The sequence below is a fragment of the Protomyctophum parallelum genome (genome assembly GCF_964188405.1).
Source record: "Protomyctophum parallelum genome assembly, chromosome: 16".
In the NCBI taxonomy this organism is placed as follows: Eukaryota; Metazoa; Chordata; class Actinopteri; order Myctophiformes; family Myctophidae; genus Protomyctophum; species Protomyctophum parallelum.
Window position 1 is genome coordinate 16,610,210 of NC_139711.1, and position 20,000 is coordinate 16,630,209.

Sequence of the window (20,000 nt, forward strand, 5' to 3'; positions counted from 1 at the left end):
CACCCAGCCAATCCCCCGGCTGCAGCAGGACTCACCTGAAAGGATTTGCATGCGGGGGCCCATGCTGGTCGCTGATTGGCCAGGTGCAGGCTCTGTGCCCCAGGGCTCCCCTACCAATGGCGGCAGTGCTGCGTGACTCATAGGGAGAGGACAAGTTGTTTCACTACACTTCTCCCTTTTCTGTTTCAAACAGCACAGCAGCCATTGCGTTCTCTTTTTTTCTTCTCCTCATCCCCCCTCCTACCTTGCTAGTTTGGTTTCATTGCTGTGACTGAGAGGTGTGGGGCTGTCCAGTGGTCCACACACACATCTCCCCCCTCTGCTCTCTCTGGAGACACACCTTGGATTATATCCCCATTCGCCGTTGTCATCTATTTTTCTCATTCTTTTATTTTATTTTTTTATTTTTAGATCTGACTGTTTTCTACTGTTATTATGGATCCTGACGCCCAAGTTCTGTGCCTTTGAGGTTAGTGCCAAGAAGATCTTTTCATATATGCTCTATATGGTTTAAGCTGCTGGATACAAGCGACTCCAACTGCTACTGGAAGTTGTCTTTAAATTAAGTTGTATATGATCCATGAGCCATGCAAACCGATAAAGTAGAAGTTACTTAGTTAGAGGACCTGCAAGTCATGGTATTCCATATCACCACAGTTGACTGCATGTTTTGTTTAGATGTATTAGTACGATTCACTTAAGTGTGATCTTATGAAATGTTTGCTACAATGTAGTTACTGTGATATTTAGTGTATGCAAATTGAACTTTTAGTGTGTAGGTTTCATCTCCATTAATATCAGTCACCTTTAATGCAATCACCTCAAGGTTTTATCTCTTGACCTATAACTAAATTAACAGAATGCATGCAAGTGAATTTTAAGAGCAAGTATACCAAATTTCCATATCACTGAGCATGTGGTGTGAAATAAAATGACATATTTGATAGGTCTTGAGTGTTGCTTTTATCTTGTGAGTCATTGCCTTATATGGCGTGTTATAACAAGGGAGGGAACAATGTTTTGCAAGCCCCCTGACCAAGCCACGCCACATGTGAATTTCATATGGTGTAGTAATACTTAATTATGCCAATTTTGTCTTCACATCACATCAGCTTTAGTAAAGGACAGGAAGCTATAAGTTCCTCTCCTTGCATTGGAATCAGGCAATCATTGCCTGATCCATCAAAACATCTTCAGTCATCAGTGTAGAATGTTGTTCATCGACATCTACATAGTAATCTAGATCAGCAGGTTTTCATTGTAATTCACTAGCAAGACTAAGCAATTGTGTTCTGCTGCCTCAATGTGCAATATGCTTGTATACTAGTTCACTTTCCCTCCAAGTTTGAATGTTCCATCAAAGAGTTAAAATAGTGTGGCCCATGTTGTTGCGTTCCTGTTTCTAAAAGTTGCTCAGTGCAGCAGAGATAAAAAGCACGCTTCCTGTTTCACCAGAAATCCACTCTGACAAAACTTGTGGTCCAAAACTTGTGGTCCACACAAGACATTGTGCACATATCACTGAACAAACATGGTGCGTTTGAGCAACCCTCATGTATCACACCCAGTTTTTATTGAATGCATTATAGACAGTGCAAAGAGCGCCAACCAGGCCTACCATTTACAGGCCAGGTATTTTTGATTGAACGTGTATTGATACAGTATACCTTAATGTTTAAACTAATTGACGATGATATCTTATGCCCAGAAAGTAAAGTTGAGCTTGCTTTTTCAGAGAAACGTGAATTTGGCCATGCCTTAGGATACAATACTAGGCCACTTTTAGGTTTGAAACATTTACAAAGCTTAGCAGAAATGTGTTCCTTTTCTATTCATGTGTTTCACATCAGCCCCACGTCCCAGGTAAATCCTCGTTGGTGGTGAATACTAGCTCTGTTGTGTCTGACAGGTATGAGTTTGCATTTGGCCTAACTTTCTAACCATACTGTGCGCCCACCTTGATTTGGATTGTAAATTAGGCCCTGGAGCCTCAGAGATTTGAGCTTTGTCCATGACATCTACACCCTGGGAGCATAGGGATACAATCAAGGTAAAACAAACCTGGGAGGGATGTTCTTAGGATGCCATTTAGAAAACCCTGTCTGGGATAGAGCCTGGTCAATTTGACTGATGTATTGGCCATTATTTGACTTTTTGTAGTATGCAGCCGATGTGTCCCGATTTTCATCCACATTACCCTTGGTGACTGTATTTTGGCCATGCCAAAAAAAAGGTACAAATAGGAGATGTACAAACTCACAACCCGTTGCATCGTGATTCGTGACCTTGTGGATTTGCTATTTTAGATGTTCTTTTGACAAATGTAGGTATATATTACTCGTATACTACAGTTATTTGTGTTTTTATATTTATGTATTTGTTTACTTACATGTTAAATTGAAACTTAAGGTTTTTCAAAATGATATCAATTCACACTCCACAATCCGTATCAACATATGACACTAAAATCTGTCATCGGTCAAGCTCCTAAAATGATTAAAGATTATAATAAAATCAACAAAGGCGTGGATTTAAAGCCCTCTACATCCCCCTTGGCAAATCACTCCCAGGGTACCATGTATGTCAGGGGTTGTTTCAATGTGTCATACCGAGGACATAAAGGCTGACAAAGAAAGGGAGGCTGGGTGTCAGACGGGCTCCTCTTTCAATACAAAGTCAACACATCTGAGTCTGTAATTAGCTCATTAGGCATGGCTAAGAAGAGGGAGTTGGAGGAGGAGGAGGTGCAGTGGAGTTAATCAGCACATGCCTGGCATAGAATAACCACAGACATTCAGAATGCTTAATCACTGGATCAAGCATGTTCCTTGACTCTTGACTATTCATACGTGTTACGTATGGCAGTGAGATGCAACACATCTGCGTCGTTGTTTAGTTGGCTGACCAGGCTTGTCATAATTGCGTGGAAAATGAACCTCCCTCCACAAATGTCTGAGATCAGGGTTACATAAATCTTTTGGTCTAATAATCCTAGGGTGGACCGCGTGCCTCCCCTATTTTTTTTGTCACTGGGCTGCAAGTTAAGGTTGGGGTTTTGGACACCTAATTTTTCAGACAGCCAATGGAATGAAAGCTGAACTGAATAGCCTTCCAGAACTTTGAGATTAACTCAAGATAAGATGACGACAGATGTTGCATCATTGGTTCAAGATCAGATGCTTTAAGATTCAAAATTTAAAGGAAGTTGGAAGGAAAACCATTTGTCAATCTGAGAAACATTACACAATAAAACCCTCCCTCTATTGTGTAATATTTCTCAGATTGAAAAAGCTTCCCACATTATGTTAACGTGCAAAGGTTTGGGTCTATAAATCCTGTTTTTGATGTGTTGCTTGGCGGGTGTCATATTGTTTTGGGGGTTTGGAGTGGATGTGTTGTTGTCTGTCTGTCTATGCATCTGTCTATCTATGCATTTTCTCATACAGTACATACCAATTTAAAATACCTGTAGCTTATGCTTTTGGCATCAGAAGTTGTGTAAAGATTGGAGATGCTGGTGATTGACTGGGTCAGTTCAAATGCTCCCCCCTCCTTCAACATCCATGTTTGTGAGGTTCAGGTTGTGCAAGATACTTTAACTGCAACTGCTGTGTGCATGTAATACAGGGCGGTGCTGAAAAAACTAACGTGATTGCGAGTCAGCAAACCATCCCTGGATAAATAACATTTAAAATCCATTAAGCAACAGATGATACAAACTGCTTTCAGTGTTGCAACTGTCCTGCAGAAAGAACATGCTGTGACTAGTAGCCCTTTCTTCCAAGGTAGTAGATACTAGATAGGATGACAGCATCTGAACCAAGGAGCTAAACAAAGGCATTTCAGGCAGCTCACAATCATGTAAAATAAGATTCATCTCGATTTCAGTCACAAGAGCAGTGATGCTCTCGGTTCTATCTCCTCTGAACTGAACTGAAATGGATTTGTCTGTTGTTGGTAGTGTTGTTTTTGGCCTAAGTGCGAAAGAAAGACCACAGTCCTGCATATTGAATAGTCTGTTTGGTTAGGAGTGTAAAGATGTTCTTCCTATATTCTAATATTTCATTTTGAAGAGAGACAGGAATGATAATTGACATGAAATATGTCATAATCACATTAGCAGCTGAGCCAAGACTAATCAACAGTTTATCACATAAACAACTTTCCCTGCTATTAGTCTGCCAGCCCCTCTGTGCCCCCCAAACACACACTTATCCCTCCCCCTGTCACAGAAGCAGGGGCGACTGCATATCAAAGCCCTGGGCAGTTGTGTGTCCATGTTCATGTTCAAGAGAGAGAGAGAGCTGAGCTATTACGTTATATCAGGTCACACCTTTTGATAACACTTCTGGTTATGCAACATATCATGTCGACAAGGGTGCTAATTCTGGCCTGGGAACAGGAGGAGAATGCAAGCAAACATCTTTTCTTCTAAACACATACCAGTTTTTAAGCAATTTAAACATGAGTTGTAGTATATTCAACATTTATTGCATATTTCACATAATGCCCCACTGTAACACCATGTATCGTGACAGCCATTGGTTTGTACTCTGAGGTGCTGGAGAATGATGACGGGGTCCAAGGTACAATAGTAGTAGTAGTAGAACAGTGGAATGGTGTAAAACCGATTGCTGAGGCAGCCTCTAAAATAAATCACAAGAAGCCTACCTTGCATTTTAGATCAAACATGCCATGCGTACTGTGCTTTTTCCGGTCTTGATAAAGCGTTCTTGTGTACCCTACGTTCTCCATTCTTCCCCCCCAAAAAATCAAGCTCACAATGTGTGATGTGATGTGTTGTGAGCTTGTACAATTCTTTTAATTATGTAGACATACTTTGAATTTGTTTTTTAAACAGGGTTGTGCAAAATGAAATCAGTAGGTATACAGTATGTAGGTTTCTTTATGGCCAACACATGTGGAGTTGTTGCCACCTGGACAGGGTGGTACATGCATGTCTCCTCGAGCAACAGCTAGCATTACTTCATTTTTACAGCACAGTGCTTTACATTCACACACTCACACACTGATGGCAGGGGAAACACACCAACTTGCTCATCGGGCTGGAGGGGTCCAGTAGTCTTGCTCAAGGACCCTTCTAATCTACACGCAGTCAGGCGGAATCCAGGGTTTGAACCGGGAACGTTCAGATTCCAAGCTCTCCCTCCTGAGTCACTGCCCACTTTTAGCCTCATGCCATGCTCACGCCACCACTGTTTTTCTTTCCAGTTCCACCAGTTCCACCCTGGATGAGGTAACGTGGAGCAAAGAAAAAATGAGGGTCAAATTGCCTCACAGCAGTGAAATTAGCTTTGATAAGCTGCCTCGCTAATACTTTGGTTCTCATGCAAATGTCTCATGTTGTCACTTCCAATATTATTATAGAAGTCTAGTCTACATGTGCTAGTAAACTATTGCCATGTGATTAGAGCAGTTTTCAATTGGATTTTTGTCACACTGTGACCTGTGTCTGGATAAGAGTTTGGGTATGCAACAGGTAATTGAACAAATCAATTTAATAGATAATTAATTATCGATTTGTAATCAATATTAATAATCAATTAATAATCTATCCCTATTCACCATGGCAAAATTAAAAAACTCAATTGTTCCATTGAGCCCCTGCCTCACTGAAGCTTTCCTGGTTAGATTCCTCTAATGTGGAATCCCGTCACCCCAAGAATATGATTTAAAAGCAAAATGGCTGCCGTCAGAATATTGTCAACAGGTGTCCAGATGGATTACATTTGGTGGTGTGAGTATGTTAATGAGGCTACATATTTTAACCTCTATTTTCAGTTGTTTTCAGATCTTTGAAACGAATCGCTCCTTCTCAAATTCGATGGTAGTGAAAGGGTAAGAACCCTCCATGTTCTTCACACCTAAGATGCAGTAAATTGTCTCAGGTTTAAACCACATGTGCTTCTCTAGTATCCGGAGTATAAGAAAGATGATCACGTTACACAGAAGTATAGGCCTAGATGTCACGTGTGACCAGTGTGGTGGGAGCAAATGTTGAAGAAAGATGGGGAAATGCAATCGCAAGCTGAAAAATGTTAGAAAGAGGAAGAAAAGTTAACTTCAATGGGAACCAAAAACAATCGACATAGTGAGGCCGTATTGATGATATTCACCACTATGGCAGCAAGACAATCACAAGGTTGATAGACACAGACAGTGCTACTGTAATTTCACCAGATGTTAATATTGTCTACTGGTCATCTTGCTTTGATTAGTATGTAGACGACAGCTGTTTCTGACCAGGCTAACACGTTTCCATAAAGCAGTTTAAAGACCCCTCACAGTGTATGTTGTGTAATACAAGTACAACATGTGCTTAAATTCACCTTTTGTGTGAACTGCACACACACACACACACACACACACACACACACACACACACACACACACACACACACACACACACACACACACACACTGCATTACATATTCAACTGTAATTAATAATATGATATTGACATTCACACACACACACACACACACACACACACACACACACACACACACACACACACACACACTGCAATACATATTCAACTGTAATTAATAATATGATATTGACATTCATTGATGTTGAGCAGCATTGAATGCACGAACGAACGAAAGCATGAACATATCACATAATAATAATAATAATAAACTTTATTTGTATAGCACCTTTCATACATAAATGCAGCTCAAAGTGCTTCACAGGGCAGGACACAAAAATATAATACAATAAAACACAAGTAGTTAAAATGATAGAACAATGGCAAAGAACAAAATTGAATATAAGAACATAAAATAATAAAAACAAATAAAAATACCACATGCAGCAATCAGTCAGGGCAGGGTAGGAACGTGCATAGTAAAACTCAAGGACATGAATCACATGGAGGCATATTCTCTCCTTTGGAAAATCATCTTATTATAATGTGAAACCACAATGGAAACTTTTATCGGTTATTCATCTTCATATAGCTTCATATTTAGACCGTTCAACCTATACATTGTTATACCTTTCAATCCAGGACAATTGTGTTATTTAGTTTTTACTCACATTTGGAAGTTTTTCAGAAAACGTAGGCTAGGATTTGGAAAGTGTTTTTCAGGTCTAAATGGACTATATTGTATCTCTGCTCTAGTTCTTCCCCATTCACACCAAAAACAGTCATTTCACTTCCCTTAAATTGACTAAATTAGGCTGCTGTGTCTGAACTCACATTACTGGGGGAACGATAGTAACATGTGCTTCACTATAACGTCATTGTAACGAAAACAAAACCATGATTAGAATACGATGTTTTCTAATGAGAAGAATAATGGATGAAAGTCAAGAAATCGCTGCTGATAAGCTGCTGATTTAATATGTACAAGTCTGACATATCGTAGATTCGTGTAACAATCTATCTTCAATCTCACAAGGCCCAATTGCGATGGATGTACCGTGTTGTGAGTTTGTAGATTGGCTAATTTGAAGACTCTTACAGAGTATAAACGAAACACATAGGCCTAGTCTGTTTTTGAGCTTATAACAGCAGTATTCAACTGGCAGAGGGCCACAGAGCCACAAGACATGGGACGCCAGGGTTAATGTGGTTTAATGGCCAGCTAGGGACAGTGTGGAAGAGGCATAGTCAGTGGTAGAGGAAGTACTCTGATTTATTATTGAAGTAAATGTAGCTATATACTAGCCAGGTTAACCACTCCCCCTTCAAATCACATGACATGTTTTCAAGGTGGAGTGGTTAACCAGGCTAGCTATATACCACAGTATGTTACAAATAAATAACATGTATATAAATATTTATTTGTGTAAAAGTGCAAAATAATGTATTTAAAATACCACGGTAAAAGTACTAAAATGCCCTTTTGTTCGGCTAGGTCGGCCATTAACATTGGTGTATATTTTGTAATAGTAATCTACAGTTGGTAGTGCTGTCGCTTCACAGCTAGAAGGTCCTGGGTTCGATTCCCGCTCGGAACGCTGTGGGTGCTGGCGGCGTGTTTCCTCTTCCGCGTCATCAGTGCCCATACCCGAGGCGGGGTTGGAGAGAGAGCCTTTCTTTGTGGAGTTTGCATGTTCTCCCCGTGTCCCCTATGGTAGGTACCCTCACAAAAAACATGCAGCAATCCTGGTCTGCCTCCCCCTGGCCAGCCGTGGCGCCTGATGGAGGGGAAAGGAACTGGTTGGAATAACGTGTTCCTTCCACGCGCTACGTCCAACCAGGAGCAACTTGGACACTCAGGCATGAAGGAAGCATGAGTTCCGTTGCTCTCTCCATGTCCCACATATATGGGGACTATGGGAGGGTGTGTAGAGCCCAGGATGAGGATCACATTAGATAATTGACACAGGGGTGAAAAATGGGTTACAAAATCGTGGGATAAAAAACATATTAAAAAAAAAAGTACAATAGTTGACTGGGATGTCGTGGACTATTGAACCTCTTAAATACTCAATAAGTAACAATACCGCAGTACTTGAGTGAATGTACTTTACTACTTTCAGTGTAGTCCACCACCACTGGACATAGTCTCAATACTCAATAGTTATCAGACGTGGCGTGCTGCTGGTCCTCTCAAACATACAAGGCTTTGTTGTAGTGAATGAAGCCCACCTGCTCCTGCCTGCTCATATCACTGAGTCTACTTTATGAGCCCTCTCCCTCCGCCTGTTGCCTAGCAACAGCCACTCCTTGTTTACCTACAGTATTCGTTTTGCATCGTGATTCCCATCAGAACAGCATAAGCCAAGCCCCTCCCGCCCCTCCCCACCGAGAAATGCTTCTATGCTCTCTTTATTCAAATGTGGGATTTTATTATGCAAACAGGGGGGGAAATATATCTACTGGCATGTAATTTATACACCATAATCTAATACCTTTTTTTATTTCTTTATTTTTTTCCAACTCCTTATTTGATTTACTTTTGAAATTCCCTCTAGGTTAACCAGTAACATCATGCAAATGTTTTCTTATATAAGCGTTCTTAGCATGGCCATCTCTTTGCTTTATTATCCTCATCTACTACAGTGATGGTATACCTTCCCCTTTGCTTAGCCTGTCATAAACAAACGATCCGTTTCATAAAACCTTCTCAAATATTGACCTGTACTCAGTGTACACGTTGCTGTTCTCCCCCTGGCCTGGTCTGTACATCCACAAACAATACCGTGGCTAATGCACAATGAGCATGTCCGTAACACAATTTGTTACAGACATGCTCATTGTGCATTAGCCGGGGTATTGTACTCTAGGAATTGCTTTAGTTAAGGACTCATTTAATTAGTTGTTGCCTGTCCTTAACTAAAGCAATTCCTAGAGTTGACACATGGTGTTTTTAGGGATCTGTCGGCTAATTAATGATTTACTAATGATTTAAGTAATTCATCTATCTATGAATCTATCATGCGGAGACCAACCTTTTCATGTTGGTGAGGTTGAGAAGGAGAACTGAACTTTCTATTGTTGATTTCACAATGAAAAGTTATAGCTGGCAGAATGAAAGGGTCATATCTTGAGTTTACAAGCGATGTTCCTGGAAAAAAAAAGCACAAACAAAAACTCTAACCAAATAATAAAGTGTTATCGATTAATTGACTATTAGGGGACAGCCCTGCCTTGAGTATTTATTGTCAGTGTTTGTATGATAAAATGTGGTAAAATATTGTTTAGTCAGCAAAATCCTAGCCTCACACCCCTTGCCTGTGCGTGCATGCATGCATGCATGCGCCACACATGCCACACACACACACACACACACACACACACACACACACACACACACACACACACGCAAGCAAGCGCACTTTCCCCAGCATACATCATATGATGTGATGACAGAAGTGACTGAGGCACTGGTAATGCTGTAACACCTTAGGCGTGCAATACTCAACATCTTTCATGACTGCATGGGTGGATGGTATTCTGGCCTGGTTAGTTCAGTCACATAGTCTAACTGCTTTGTTTCCGATGCTGTCCGAGGGGTGTGTACTGTGTATCCTGACGTCACCAAATGCAATGACTCGTCACTTCTGCCTTTATGTCCATGAACGAGGCACACTTTTACTGGCTTTGAGATTAGATTGAAACGTTGGCTGAAGGTACCTTATACCCCACTAACCTAGTAGCCATTGTGTGAAATTAGATAAACTCTCCTGAAGAGACTCAATTATCTGTGAGCGGTCCTAACTGAGAGGCTGCTTGAGAGGGGATCAGTTGGGAAGAGATGATTTGGTGATTATTTGCTGCCCACCCACAAGCTTGATAAATGACCAACATTGCCAAATTGTAGTTCTTTCACTCCATTTTCTTTATGTACAGCTTGAGGAAGTGCAGTAAACGTGCCAAAATGCATTTCTTTTAAACACCTTTGAAGGTTGATTTAATAATAATAAGAAGAACATGAATTAATATAGCGTCTTTCAAAAACCCAAGGACACTATAGGCTACCCTACATACTTTGTTGACCAGAGTCCCCAATGGGGCTCTCGTTGGCCAGCTTCACTTTCCCACTACATGCCGAACATAGTCATACAACAAGCATACAACACATTCTCACATTGTGGCATGTGAGCTTGTAGATACCGGTATGTTATTTTTGCCATAAATGTGCCTATTTCTGCCAAATGTTTGCCTGTTATGACATGCCTGGAATAGGGATGCTAGCGTTGATGTGGTTGAGGAAATCTTTAACTTATAGTGTGTGAGAAGATGCTCATTGCTCAGGAGAGAAGATAGAATGCTCCTCAGAGAGAGATGATTTCATCTCCCCAAGAATCTACACCCTGCACATTCTGTAGGCGTGTTGTCTGGTACATATTGCAGTTGCATGCCTGACTACGGGTCGACTCATTAGCCTGCTTGTGTCCAGACCTGTTTGGTATGTACCCTGCTGTAGAACAGCCCAGTCCCCATTCGCTCATTCGTTTGCAACCTCACCCACAGAAGGAACCCTGACATTTAAAGGCTTCATCTCACCAAGACATGCCTGGCATGCTATCATACTGCCTCCCGCAATGAAAGAATCACTTGGCACTCCCCATTTAAAACAATCAAGCCCTATTTTATACGTGGCAGTATCGTGTGGTCTAAATAGATGATCTACAAGCTCACAACGTGTCACATCAAGACATGTTGTGAGCTTGTACATCTGCTATTTTCGGTTGGTAAAAATGTATTGGATGCCATATTGAAAGTGGTTAATAAACACTCTCCGTCTCCTAAATTAGAATTTCATGAGAATGATGACTTTTAGCAGAGGCTAACTTGTCCAGTCAGGTTAATGTGAGATGTAGAATTCAGGCAATACATTTGGCACAGTGAGGGACATATTTGGAAAGTGTCAGGAATGCCATGGTTAGTGTTGTGCTGGTATTTTCGGGGCATGGTTTTCCCCTGCTGCCGTTAACCTGTGCTGTGACATGTCAGCATTGGAATGAATGTAAACACATCAGAGATGGGCGTGTGAATGTGTGCACAAGATAGCACGAGTGCTTCTATTTCACAACCAGGTACAGGCACCACTTTAGCAAAGTGGTGGATAAAAAGAAAAGGCTTATAATGACTTATAGTGGTTTTGTTTACTATGTTTAATAGTTGAACTGGGAATTTGTATTGTGTGATAAAGGGATAATATTTGTATTTCTGGGTACTTGAGGTATACTGAAATGGAGAATGTTTTACTTTTCCAGTCTGGTCATGCATCAAATTGTTCCCACATAGCAGCCAAAACACAAGGAGAGTCAAAAAGAAGCATTTCAAATATTTCTGAGGGAAAGGATTCGGAAAGAGACGTGCATGCCTTTGCCTTTGTGTCTGTCAGGCTACTCTGTCAAAACTCCAAAGACCTGGGAGTTGCTGAAGGGGAAAATGATGAGAAGAGAAGCGTGTCATCAGTTACACCCCTAATTGACTTAAAAATTTAATAAATAATAATAATTTAAAAAGAACACAATAGAGAGACGTGTGTGGTTTTCAAATGGGACTTGCTGAGTTATCTGTGATCTTGCCAATGCACAGGTCTGCCATTATGTAATCAAGGCAGCCAGTTCATTAGGTTTCAGTGTCAGGCCATCCTCCCATCTGTCAAGCTAAGGTTTTTGGATAGAGAGGTGGCGCTAATACTTCAGCTTCCCTGCTATGGGATGTGCATTGTCAATACCACGTGCATTCTTTTAAAAACCTTGATGACTAATAAACCAGTGCTTCTCAAACTTGTTAATTTCAAGGAGCCCATAACTCTGAGAGTGTACAAATGGAACCAAATGGACCAGTAACTGGACCCGTAAAGGGTCCAAGAGTCACAGACCTGTAAGGAGCCACGCGACCGGGTTCATGGTAGCATTATATAAAATAGTATACTGTGTTGGCTCAAGCCAAACTGTGAGAGAGACAGATGTCAGTTCTAGAACTTTGCTGCAATTTCCTGTCCTGTTTTCACAACTCAAATTGTTCTTCCTATCTGTAGCATGTGGCCTCTTGCCACATAATAGAAATAGGCTACAGGGGGTTGTTCTGATGAATAGGCTATATCTGTGAGCTGGGGTTAGTTGTGAAAAAAAGACTATATCCACTGGCGATACAAAAAAAAACTTGTTTTACTGTAATAATGCATTGATTAGGACTAGCAGCCCACACAGAGCTGATATTGATATAGTAGTGTAATAATGATTGCAAGTTATACAGGACTTGTTATGTTTTATAGCATTTGCACTAGTATCACTCTGTTTAGATGGATATCCAATCTTAGCCTGCACCTGTTGCTTTCATCTTCTAACACAGAGCAATGCAAAGCATTTTATACTTTAATGTATGTATAGTATTCGCTTTTGTGCACCATTTGCAGAACCTCTCATGGAAGATAAACATTTATTTGGGGGTGCGGGTGGATTATTTTTGCACACTGCACAACTTTGAGCATTGTGTTACAGGAACTTCATACGTTCTTCTTAGAACTACTGTAAAACATTTTCACTGAGCCTGAGTTTTGTAGTTCAGCTCATGCAGTCAGAGAAATGGTATGGTTGTCTGTGTGTGCATCTATCACGATAGGCGTTGTGGGGATGTGCACATGGCAGGTGTGGGTTTGAGGGGCCCATTTTGTTTCCTTTGTAGAGTTTGCTTATGTTAGAAAGATGAGTGAGGATCTTCACTCGTGTAGTTTTTAAAATTAAATAATGTGGCCTGGTCTAATCTGCACTTCACCATGCACTTCACATCTATTCTACATACATTCTGTACATTCTGTACATCAACAGCACTATAACATGCTTTCAGCCAGGGCTTAAGCACGCAAAATATGTGGTTTCTTTAGTCATCAAACTCAAATTAAATATCTAAACAAGTTAGTCATAATACTATGTAGTAACAGTATGCATTATCATTAGAATTCTTATATTATTTGTAGCTTTGATTGCAGTGATCATTTATTTATTTATATATCTTTATTGAGGTTAAATGTAAAGTGTTACAAACACATACTAAGGATGTTGTGTTACGAGGAAATGGGGAGTAGAAATAACTTTCCACTCTTACACCGAAAATTTTTCTTGTGAATGTGGTTTAACAGACAGGAAGTAGCAGAAAACCCGCTGCTTGTGATGCTTTTCCTGTGAGTGCAACATTCACAGGTCACTTTGTCAATTATCTGTTATTTTTTCTGCACTCAAAAGCTCTGCTTGCAACACTAATTATATAGGTTTACTCCTGACCAGAGAGCTTGGTATTATCTGATTCTGTCTTGATAGATACAATGTTGTAAAAAGTACTCAATTGTTTTTCTTAAGTAAAAGTACCAATACTGCAATTTAGAACTACTTCCTTACAAGTAAAAGTATGGAATTGAAAATGTACTTGAGTAAAAGTACAAAACATTTTCAGATGGGGGTCCACGGCCAAATAATCAATTTGGGGGTCCTTGACACAAAAGTTTAGTTTGGGAACTCCTGCTTTTAAACAGCACACTAATTGGAATTTGGGACACAACCCCAAAAGATGAGGTTTCCGAAAACTACATGCCAGTTACGTAATCAAAGAAGGAATCCCTCACTAAAAGAGAACTAGTAGAAACTGCTCACAGGTGTGAAGACATGCACGTCAGCAAGTCGAACTCCAGTCTTCTACTCCCACTGCATTATCATGACAGCGATGTGTAATGCCCAATTTATACTCTAAAATAGCCGATCCATAAGCTCACAACTCTTACACTTGGATAGATCAGCCTTCGACCCCATCGTATGAAGTATAAATACAACTATAGCGCTTTATTGATTCAGTTATCGTGGCAGTAAGCAGTTAGAAACACGAGATAAGAATAAAAGAGATATAGCTAAGAATATACAAAACTAGAAAAAGTGCCCTTCCGGGCACAGGTCTCCACCAGGTTATCCACAGATCCGTGCAGTTAGAGGTAAAAACACTTTTCGGCCAGTTATAGCGCCACCTTGAGGCTGAGTTGAAATTGTTCATGTGGCATTTCGTCCTCGGCCTAGTGGGAATGTGGGTGCACAATTTCACGGAAATCACGCGATGTGTTCATGATTTGCAGCATTTTGTTTGAAACTGAGCACTCCTGTGAACTTTGGAAGCCAATCTTAACCAATCAGGATGGAGTCTGATAAATCTGAAAGACCCGTTTCGTTGAATGGCTCTAGAGAGACTGTGTACCAATTTGCGTGATGTTTGGACAAAATCTGTAGGTGTACTGTGCAAAAACTTGTTTTGCACAAAGCGGCCTCCTGGTGGCGCTATAACAGGCCGTTCTGGAAAGTTTGGGGCAGAGGTTCATGGTTGGCATCCAGGGAGTGTGTGTGCAAAATATGGCATCGACCGGGTTAACGGTGGCCGAGATTAGCTGTTCACGGACACACGGACGGACGGACGGACGGACACGCGGACGGACGGAGTGCAAAACATACTCTCCCCACATGCCTTCGGCCTGGTGGAGACAATAAAAGTAAACATTAGTAACATACAGGGATTAGGAATAGGGTGACAAAGAACAACAGGAGATTTTAGGGTCCTTGCTTGGTCTGCTGCACTTGGACCTTAATAAATAAACTGCATAGGCTATACGGTATGCAATATTAAATGTCCCACACTCCATAAAATAACATGGAAATGATAGAGTTGGTCCTCATATTAGTAGAGTTGGTATAAGCAACCCCTGTCATAGGAAGGCATGGGTTCTTCTACCAGGGGGAGAGAGAGAGAGAGAGAGAGAGAGAAAGAAAGGAGGGAAAGAGAGCCTGCCTCAGGCCCGAGTGGAAAAGTACAAGGCTCGCAAGAGATGAGATTAAATTCCAATCTGCTTCTGAAAGCCTGTGCTTTAGGTGACGTTTTTCTCCCAGTCTTCATCTGGCTAGGGTGCAGACAGCAGTGCAACAGACAGACATCAATAGTGTTAGATCTTTTAGAGGCTGTGCGTTCCTCTGATGCCCTAGTATAGGCTAGCTGGGTTTACAAACTGCACTGCAGCTGCATGCTATTAGTGGGTGCACGCACAAGTACCCATGTGCTTGTTTCTGTACCATAATACCTTACTGCTCATTACATCTGCAGTATGGTGTCGAAGTTTGGCAGGTCCTTAACCCGTCCAATAAAGTTGCTCAGAAGTTGAAACATGGTGAGGCATGTCGCGTTGTGCAACGTCGGGCGGTGAGTAACTTTATTTAGGCTATAATGAAACTATACTGTAGATAGTACATTTGTGTTGCAGCTTGGCATTGGTGAGAAAACAAACACCCCTTTTCCAGTTCTTTGTTTAGTGTTAGGGTAACCTTAATTACTGTCCTCCTGCTCTGTTGAATTAGAAAACACCTTCCAGGACACTGACCTTTTTTATATAATTCACAATGAATAGTCTGCCTGCAGTTGCTGGTTTCATCTCCACTACAGAACAAGCTACCGTCATTGCCTGACAATTTGTTGGTAATTGTAATTCTGTTTAATGTGTTGAAACTGTGGATCATGAAGGTTTTGTGGAAGCATATTATTGTGCTGTTTGGCCAGTCGCCATTGTCTGTGCCAAAATATGCCCAAAGGGGAATTTGGGCCCAGAAATGATGACCAGGAACTCCAGAGCCCCATACAGGGTATCTCTTGGCTCCAGGACTTCACACAGGCGTCACGCGACCCTGACTCATTTCCTCTGCCAGGAACCCCTCAAAGGATCCTGCAAAAGCGGAATTTCTGTGCTGACCCCACTTGATGACCATGTAAACCAAAGGATATGTTTACCTGGCCTTTTATGCCAATTTGCACACTGGTGACTCACCCCTAGCCCTTGTGCAGCTGTATTGGTTAAAACCTGCTGGGTGGGAATCATTTGTGGCTGGAGTTTCTCTCTGTTGGCCCTATTCGCCTAACTGTATGCCTCAGCAGTGTGTGATGGATGGGACATTCAGTGCGTGATGTCAGCTTGTCTAACCTCTGCCGGTGTTTAGAGAGGACACCTGATTTATGCCCGGCGGTATTTTACAGGTCTTAGTTGCTCTGTTCGACCCTGTGGGGGGAAAACATGCGTGTTCCGAAATGCTAGGAATGCCACACTCACTCTCCTTGCCTAGCTGGAACGTCATCCACACTCCCCACTCACTACTTTTGCCTCTGCTTTTCTAAAATGCTCATTAGGTCAGAGCTATTTTGAGAGTTTCTCTCCCCAACTAATGTCCTGAAATGCTGACGGCCCTGTGGCCATGATCTCATGTTTAGAGAGTGATTGAGTGAGGGAGTGAGTGAGTGTGAGAGCTTGGCACCACCCCTTCCTTAAGGCCTGTGACAACCATGTCACAGTAGTGTCACCATGAGTTCGGAGGATGGAGATTTTTGTAACCTGAGCAGTGAATGGCAGATAAGCAGAGTTTTCTGTGGTCCTTCGCTGGTAATCCCACAATGTTTGCACTCACCGCATGCAGGGTGACTCATTGCGTAGTCATTCAATTGGCTTAAATTACCTCCTTTCATGGTCAACAATGAGCTCAGCTGAAGAGACTGAAGCGGGGGAAGTGAGGCCTTCTGGGAATGCTGCATTTGTTCATGAATCCCAACTCTAATTGGTTGTTATTGCGACGGGCAGTCACCAAGCTGTAGGGGCGGAGCAGGCTGATGTTTGTTTCATACTTCATAGTAGCCCCCCCTTCTCCTCAGCCTCCTGCATGCTAGGCAGCCTTACATTCAGCAGACAGACAGGCCTGTCTGCCAGAGGTGTGGAAGAAGGATGGAGAGGCTCGCATCAGCCGTGTCACATGATATGAACCACAGTGGATCTGTAATGCCTGGTGGTGACCACAGGATAGTACTCTGGTCTGTCTGTCTGTCTAGCCCGTGCAGGCAGGCCACACCCAGGCCCTGTCACAGCCAGTCTGTTTGCTCTGTGGAGGATTATGTGTCGACTAACTTTCCAACAGAATCCCTCCCTCTTCTTCATCTTCCACACTCCCTCTCGACTGTCCCAGGCTGATGTAGCAATATATGCAGCTGTCTCAGCCCTGTCTCTGCATAGGGACAAGGCAGCTGTTTCCATGTGTTGCTGCTGCTGCTGCTGGTGGTGGTTGGTTGGTTGGTTGGTTGGGGGCTGATGGCTGAGGTTCTGTTGTGTGTCCCCGTCTGCTGTCAGCACTGTGCCGTCCACATCAGTGAAGCACTGACAGCAGGAATATAGAAAACACACTCACCATGCATGCATGTGCATGTGCGTGTACAGTACGTGTATGCACATGTGTGTGTATACAGACATCAGACACAAAGGTGTACATGTTGTATGCATTACTGTAAGTCGTTCTGGATTAAGCGTCTGCTAAATGCTTACATTGTAAAATTGTAATTACAAGCAAGCATACTTGCTTTTATACCTGACAAACACACACACAGTGCAGGCACACTACCACTACCTTTCTAGAGAGAGAGACGAGAGAGAGGGAAAACAGAAGAGAGGAGGCCACACTCTCCTATTTTGATTCTGATTTGATAACAGCCTGTTTCCTGTCATCTGATAACACAGTAACGATTGGATGTAGTGATGCTCATCATTTTCCCCACACAATACTGAGCTCCTGTATCTCTATGTCGATAAAGACAGCAGGCTTTGTTAAAGATGGAGTGCAGTGATTTTTGTATTTCTTCCAGTTTTTCATATATATGTTTATGAGGTGACAGTACTTCATTTAGACCTCTTGGTGTGGTTGTTATGTGCAATGATGTCTTCCCTTTGTATTTAGGGTTTCTTCCGGGATGGCTGAAACCTTGACAAAAAAACCCTGATATAGTGACATCACAATATCATCAACTCCCCTAACCCCTCCCTCCTTATCATACAACAATAGCTGTGGGTGCATCACCATTCACCACCCACCAGGCAAACCACTCATACTTAATGAACTGGTGGGCACTCCATCTTTTTTTTTTTTTTTTTAAAGATATTTTTTTGTGGCTTACGCCTTTATTGATTTTTTAAGGGATAGAAAGTAGGCTGACAGGAAACGGGAGAGAGATGGGGGGATGACATGCGGTAAAGGCCGTGTCGGGTCCGGGAGTCGAACCCGCGGCACACCGCGACTGGATCACCAGTCCGGTGCCCAGACCGTTACGCTACGGCCTGGGCCAGGCACTCCATCTTTAACTCTGCTCTATAAAAAAGGCAACAAACGGGTCCCAGGTGTGTGTGCAACTGTGCATGCCTGGGATGTTGCTGTTATCTCCGTCCTGTCCCCGGGCCAGGAGAAGACAGACGAGCTGGGCAGGGGAGACTCCCGGTGCTCCAGTATGGTCCGAGTCTCTGGATGTTTACCGGCTCAGGCTCGTGGCTTCCCTCATAGCAAAATAAGGTGGTCCACTGACCGTGTGCTTCTGTGTGGTCTGTTTGACACTGCGTGGCGCAGAGAGTCACTTAGCAGAGGCCAGAGGGAGCGCAAAGGGACATGTCTCCCCACAAATCTTTTGATGTAGTTTGACGGTACTGGTCTTTGTACTCCTCAACACACACACACACACACACACACACACACACACACACACACACACACACACACACACACACACACACACACACACACACACACACACACACACACACACACACACATAAACACATAAACATAGAGCTCCCTTTCCCCAAAAGTGATGCTTTCCAGACCCATACATACCACATGTCACATACCGCCCACCACTCAGACTCTTTAGTCGAGGGAAGCAAACAATCAAAATCGTGCTTTGTTCATTGCTAGGCAAGTCAGTTGACCATTTGCGCATCCCACCCTCTCTCTCTCTCTCTCTCTCTCTCTCTCTCTCTCTCCCACACCACCCCTCCAAGACCTCCAGGGCCAGGAATGCAACAGCGTCATCAGTCAGACAGGCATTTCAAAGCAAATAGATCCCACCCTGCAGCAATGGGAAAAGGGTGTGTGTGTGTGTGTGTGTGTCGGGGGGGTGGGGTCAGTCCCCAGAAAGTTTAAACCTTCCTTTGGGTATGCTCAGGTTGTGATACCCCTCGATCATTCATCGCATGCACACACGACATGCACGGCATGCACACGCACACACGCACACGCACACGCGCACACACACACACACACACACACACACACACACACACACACACACACACACACACACACACACACACACACACACACACACACACACACACACACACACACACACACACACACACACACACACACATTTTGACTCAAGCCAACACATGACCACCAGTTTGTTTCTCCTGCCCCCTGTCATCTCAGCCATTGCCTCGGGGCATGGACAGAAGGATTTGGGCAGCCCCTGAGACGAGCCTGTCCCTGTAGTGTGTGTGTGTGTGTGTGTGTGTGTGTGTGTGTGTGTGTGTGTGTGTGTGTGTGTGTGTGTGGGGTCATTCAGTACCCATGTGATCATTACAACAGCCCTCTGCTTTATGCTGCCTCATGACCAGTGGACTGAACTGAGCTCATATCTAGAGGGTCTACCTTCAGAGATCAGAGAGAGAGAGAGAGAGAGAGA

General features: G+C 42.7%; 1 protein-coding gene across 5 annotated transcripts in view; it reads left to right on the forward strand.

Annotated features, from left to right (window-relative positions):
* The window catches only part of elf1 (E74-like ETS transcription factor 1), a 56,087-nt gene that overhangs the window by 18,318 nt on the left and 17,769 nt on the right, over positions 1 to 20,000 (forward strand). Inside the window, exon 5 of one of the 5 annotated variants that reach the window (XM_083785819.1) lies at positions 1 to 469. This exon is cut by the window's left edge and continues 81 nt beyond it. The exons of 3 other annotated variants lie outside the window; for them this stretch is intronic. The gene's annotated coding sequence lies outside the window, so the exon portion shown is untranslated. Of the gene's footprint in view, positions 470 to 15,573; positions 15,663 to 20,000 lie in introns of those variants that run through there. One more of the 5 variants, XM_083785822.1, reaches the window with a different exon arrangement.